Consider the following 6,130-nt stretch of genomic DNA (forward strand, 5'->3'; position numbering starts at 1 on the left):
GAGCTAGAGAGTGGGTGGAAGAGAGGAGCCAAGGATGTGTCAAAGGGGAGCTGGACCAGGCAAGAAGAGAGCCAGGACCATTTGACATGAGACCAGGAGACAAGAGAGTGTATGTGGTCAATAGAGCCAGATACCTGGAGGCTGAGGCTAAGCGAAACACTGAAGGAAGGCCCCTCTCTCTATGTCCAGAAGACTCGTGGGCTTGGATTGGGGGCTCAGGATCTTCCACGGTGTCTTGGCAGCCAGATTACGTGTGATCAAAGAAGGCCATGGAAAGGAGGGTAGAGGAGGAGAGGCGAACAAGGCCTGTGGTTAGAGTGATATGACTGTTGACACTTATGCCAGTGGGCAAAGGGAACCACTGGAGCACTTTGCGGGGAGCTTCTGGGGCACAGACATGCCAGCCCTGGCCTCCTGGGGCTGGAGGAGCTTATTTGCCCAAAGTGCTCACCTGGCGCTTTCACAGTAGCGCCTGTGAAGTTGCCAGCTTGGGAAGGAAGCAATGTGGGTGTGATGGGGAAAGATGGTTGGTAAAGACAAACATTCTAGGCCAGTTGGCAAACATTGGGAGCAGCAAGCTGGCAAACAGATGTCAGTATACTTAGAACAAGATGTTTGGGCGTTTGGGGTAAGAAAACTCTTCTCAGTCCACTGTCAGGAGGGATCGGCATTATGGGTTGAATTGTATCCCCCAAAATTATGTGTTGTGAAGTCTAATCCTTATGCCTTCCATTTTAATCCCATTTGGGAAAGGTTGTCCTTGTTATGCAAATGAGACAGGGTTAGTAGGATGTGTTTTGAGGCAATCTTTTGAGATAGAAAAGGCATTAAGCAAGAAAGTTGAGAAGGAGAGATAGTGGGCTGGGGTGGGGTGGGGTGGGGGTGGGGTTGTGAGGGGGAGCAATGCAAAGCCACGTGAAGAGCACTCAGGAGCAGAAACTCAGAGACAAAGAACTTCATCTTGAACCATCAGAGAGAGAGAGCCTTCCCCTACACCTGGCACCTTGAATTTGGACTTCGAGCCTCCTAACTGTAAGGAAACAGATTTCTGCTTCTTAAAGCCTTCGACTTGTAGTATTTCTGTGGCAGCAGCACGAGGTAACACAGTTAGTTGATAATCGTCTTCCTCACTTGAACTCTGCCAGCTAGTTGCTCTCATTCAAGCACTGCAGCTAGATTTGGCAGATGGTCAACTTCTCCTGGGAGCTTGGACCATGGACATCTCAGGTCAATTCAGCAGGACCTTCTCAAGGGAGGGCCATATGTGAAACACCGGCTTTCATGTTGGCAGGAGGGGAAAATAGTGGGACAACCCAGTAGGAGTCATGGCATAAAAGAGCCAACATCTCCAACTCTAATAAGGGGCAAACATATTCTCCCCAAGAGACACAGTTCTCTGAATGCGCGGTGTTTCCTGCAAACTTCACTTACCAAGTGAGCTTCTGAGAAACAACTCAGGTTTTAAAAAAGTAATGAAAATATATATGGTAGTGCTTTTGACAAGACCCAGAAAATGGTTTTGCTAGAATAGAAGTGCTAGAATACAGTTCATTTTGACTGTCCAATGATTGAGGTATACAAGACCTGTGATAGGGGCTGAGCGTACAGAGACAAATGAGACATGGCTGTGGCCTCCAGGAGCTCAGTCTAGTGGGGGAGGCAGCTCAGGAAACAGAATTACAGCTCATCCTGACACATCCTGCAGTTGGGTCATCCCTGGAAGCTAAGGAAGTGTAGATGAGGGTAGCAAAACTTGGGAGAGAATTGTGATTAAGCCTGAAAAAACAAGGGGTTTAAACTGCTGAGAGATGGTGAGAGGCCACTGCTTTTTCTTTGCTCGAAGTCAGTGAGATCACGTGGTTCTTCCCTGGCAGTCCGTCAGCGGTGAGGGGTGTGGTTTGGGTGTTCAGAGGCCTCTGAGGGACGTTGGGCTCCTGAATTGTAGGCGTGGGAGGCTTTGATAAGGCCTTCTTTACTCTTCTCCCTCTGCATCTTTCCCCTTCATCAGAGAGGTCAGATGCAGGAAGAAAGCAATAGAAGTGATGACCCATTATACACACTGCCGCCCAAGGGGGGATGGAACATTCCCAAAGACATCTGATGGGTGTACGAACTGATCAGCTAATCACCACGGAAGAGACCATGCTGTGGGTTTTCGGGCTGTTCTTTGTCTTGAGCGCCTGTCATCTCAAAGGTGCCTCCTCCTATCTGAGAACGAACCAGCCTTACTATGTCAAGGATCGATGGTGGGGAGACATAGATGGAAAATGGTCTCTGGTCTGTTCCTCATCTCTTTCTTTTTTGCTATACCACTTAGGTAAAAGCACACTGTGTCTAGACCCAGAATGCCCAAGACAAAGATTGCGAGCAAATGTGGGCAGTGCTACTCTTGGCAATGCTGCTCCCCCAGGGAAACTCCTGCCCAGTTTTCCGGAGCTTCCTCCTCTAAATCCTTCCTCGTCCTCTCTCCCTTCTTTGAGTTGCATGCCACGAACACTAATCATGCTATGTTGTGTGCATGTGTCTCTCTCTCACATGGTCATGGCTGCAGTGGGGTCAGTAGTTAAATTGGGAAGGCGAGTCTCTCCCACTTAGGAAAGGTTGTTTGCACTAGATTTAGGATGGGAAAACTGAGTGGAAGGGGAGCTGGAAGAAGAGGGAAGGGTTTTTATTTATTTTTTTCCATTTCTAAAGGCTATTTAAGAGAGAAAACCACGGCAAGAAGCAGATCGCATGCTGGTGGTGGGGCTGATGCTGGTGTGACTAACGAAGAATAACCCAGGAGAGACCAGCGAGGCCTGCGTGAGGGAGACATGCAGATTCATGAAGGGCTTCGAACTCTCAGTTACCAGCCAAGTGTTTTGACTGTTTGTACCACTCTGGGACGCTCCCTAATTCTTACTGATGGAAATACAGATATCCAGAGAAGTGATGTGGGTAGTTCATAGCTTCTTAGTGACAGTCCCAGAAAGAGGGACACTTAGGTCCTGCCTCTTGGTTAAAGGATCCTTCCTTAAGACCCTATCGTCCCAGACTATAGCTTTGAAGGTGTTACTTTTCCTCTCTTCCTCCCTTGACCTTGGCTCTACTTTACTTACCCCTAGTATGATGAGAAATTACCATGATGTAAAATATGATTACATACCTGGTACCCTAACCCAAGATGATGGAACAGAAAGCTCAGACACAACCGAGGATGTTCAGATCACATGACACACACACACACACACACACACACACACGAAACAATTGAGGATGCTAAGATCACATGGTTAATATATATTGTGTATACATAATATATATAGTATATATATAATATATATATATTAGTTGTGGTTTGGGTGAAAGTTTACAAAGCAAGTTGACTTTCCATTCAGTGATGAGCACACATTTTGTGCTGTGACATTGGTGGCGATTCCCACAATGTAACAGCTCTCTTCCCACTTCCTCCTGTGTTTACTGTTTCCATTTGCCCCTTCTTTCCTCTCTGTCCTTGCTTTCTGAGCTTTATCTCTGGTGAAATGCTGCCCGTTTGGTCGCCTGTGGTTGATTGTTGTCATAAGTGTTGTCATTCGCCTTCTAGGCCTCTTTCTTGTTTGGTTGAGAGCTGAGCCACCAGGGCAAGTTCAGTTCCTGGTCTGAAGGTTGTCTAAGGGCTAGAGTCTTGAGTGTTATACCAGTTTCTATCAGATCAGTAAACTTTAAAAAAACAAAAAGGTTTTGGCCCTCATTTTTCTCCCGTTCTACTCAGGACCACCTACTATATCATTGTCAGAGCAAGCCCAGGACCACCTAGTTCTTCTGGTCTCAGGGTCTCATAGAGGCTGAGATCCATGTGGCGCTCACGTTCCTTTGGATTGTTTCCTGTGTCTTTGATTTTCTTTATTCCATTTTGGTCTAGATGGGAAGAGATCAGCAGTGTACTTTAGATGGCCATTCTTTTAAGACCCTAACCATTCCTCACCAAGCTAGGAAGTAGAACATTGTCTTTAGGGACTGTGCTATGCAAATTGACCTTGGCACCCCTCGGGACTATGGCCCTGATCTCCCAGGCCCAGTGACCCATGCCATTAAAGTGTTTGCTTATGGTTATGAAGTTTTCATAACGTTGTCTCTTGTATGCTGTATTATCCATGTGCGTACATTTACAGCACACATAAAGGCACATGTAGCAATATGTTCTGTCAAACCTACATATATCTTTGTGGGCAGAGTTCCATTTCTGTGGTTTATTGATTCCATGTAAAACATACTGCAAGAAGTAGAAGAAGAAGAAGACTGTGATAAGGTAGGTTTGTATACCTACGATAAAATACAAATGAGTGGATGGACCACAGATTTGATTCATGTGTTACACAAGGGTCATTATCTTGTGCTCTCTCTCTCTGTTATGCGAGCTTTCCCTGCTGCTGATGTAGTTGTGAGAACCAAAATTGAGACTGAGAAAGAGGGCCCAGCAGGCAGAACGTGCCTATGGCAAGCACATACTTGCTTTTTGGGAGACACTGGGGCAAGTAAAACTGGCTAACTGCAGTTAGCTCACCAGCTAACATGGTGAATAGCTCTGGATTAATGTACATGGTCTAGGCAGTGGTCTTGTGGGGCCTGAATGGGTCTCACCGATGAGTCTTGTTGATGGATGACATTATTCTTAGGTGCCCTCTTGTCCTCCCCTCACTTCCTAGCTACTCTGCAGCCCATGCATCCTCTGCTTATCTTGTGGATGTTGAACATGTCTCATGAGCTCTTTACTTACTTATTGTCCATACGTAGTTTCATCCAACCCATTTGGTTTCTTTTGTTTTCTATAAAACAGACTTTAATATAGCCAACTTTAAATTTTAATAACAGAGCAAACCCACATTATGTCCCCTGTGTATTCAGGCTAGGTTTATATTTTGCATGTATATACCTCAGATTCTAGGTTTTAGGGATAAAAAGCAACTGTGGTGACTCCTTTTCCTTCCATCGAGAAAGGGCACCAAGAGCTCCAGTGACTTGTCCTGCTGGGCCTGCATAACTCCCCCTGGCCCATCTTGACGAGCCGCACTAACTGGAGCATTGCCCTGTCACCACGAGACTAGGAGATGTGAAAACACCGCTGAACAGACTCCTAGCATCCGATGCGACCTACCCACCTGCCTGGTGAGGTACCACATGCTCCTAGCTGCTAGCCTGTGCTGCTAGCTCAGTTGGTTAGCAAGGGGCCTTAAGAAGTCTAGGCCGTGAGTCTGATGTCTGTAGAATCCAGCTAGTGGTACCCAGAGGGAATCTTGGCTTCTTTTGCCAGGTGGTGGCTCCTTTGACCCTAAAAATCACATCACCAAGGAGAGTGGGTGAGGAGGGTTGGATAACTCAGCGGGAGCCCGGGAATTGGCTATCGGTTGGGAGTTAGGGGCATGGTCTTCCCTTATGAAGAAACCTCCCATATCTGTGTGTTGAACTAAAGTTCACCTGTACAGTCCTTGACAGCCCCCTTCAGTGAATACCTTTCCACAGGTCACTGCATGGAAGTTCCTGGCCATTTTGTGAAATACAGACTAAAGGCAAGATGTTTGTCAACTCAATGACTTCAGTAACAGCCTCAAACTGTACTTGTATCCTGAGCCCTTTCTTCTTGGTGTAGCATGTGCTAGACAAAGCAAAGTATGAAGAATTACAACTAGGTTCCAGTTCACACATCCGTGGGCTCATTGTAAACCATGCTGACACGCACCTCTGCGATCAGTGGGTGGCTGCAGACAAGCACTCTCAGTAACACTCTCGTCTTTTTCTTTCCCTTTTCCTTCGTGGTTTACAGCCATTTTTATTGGACTTCAAAGAGTAGCGACACCACACTGACGTGAAGGCGCAGCCTCAGACCGTTTATTACAGAACGTGGTACTGCCATCAATTGACATAACAGGCCCCAAGCAGAGGTGAACAGTCTTGAGTCTATGAAGCATGCTTTAATAAATCCTTTTCCAGGTTCACATTTCAGAGGAGAGAGTTCCGAAGCACTTTAAACACCTAGTAGGCTTTTAACTTTCTAATAACCACTGCTGAAAATAACTTGTATGTTAACTTAGGCTGGCTGTGTAAACAGAGCAAGAGGCAGAGAAAATATTTTTTAAAAGAAGAAAGCAAGCAA

Source organism: Echinops telfairi, unplaced genomic scaffold, assembly GCF_000313985.2.
Source record: "Echinops telfairi isolate 266 unplaced genomic scaffold, ASM31398v2 ScPeMD7_17;HRSCAF=63, whole genome shotgun sequence".
Classification (NCBI taxonomy): domain Eukaryota; kingdom Metazoa; phylum Chordata; class Mammalia; order Afrosoricida; family Tenrecidae; genus Echinops; species Echinops telfairi.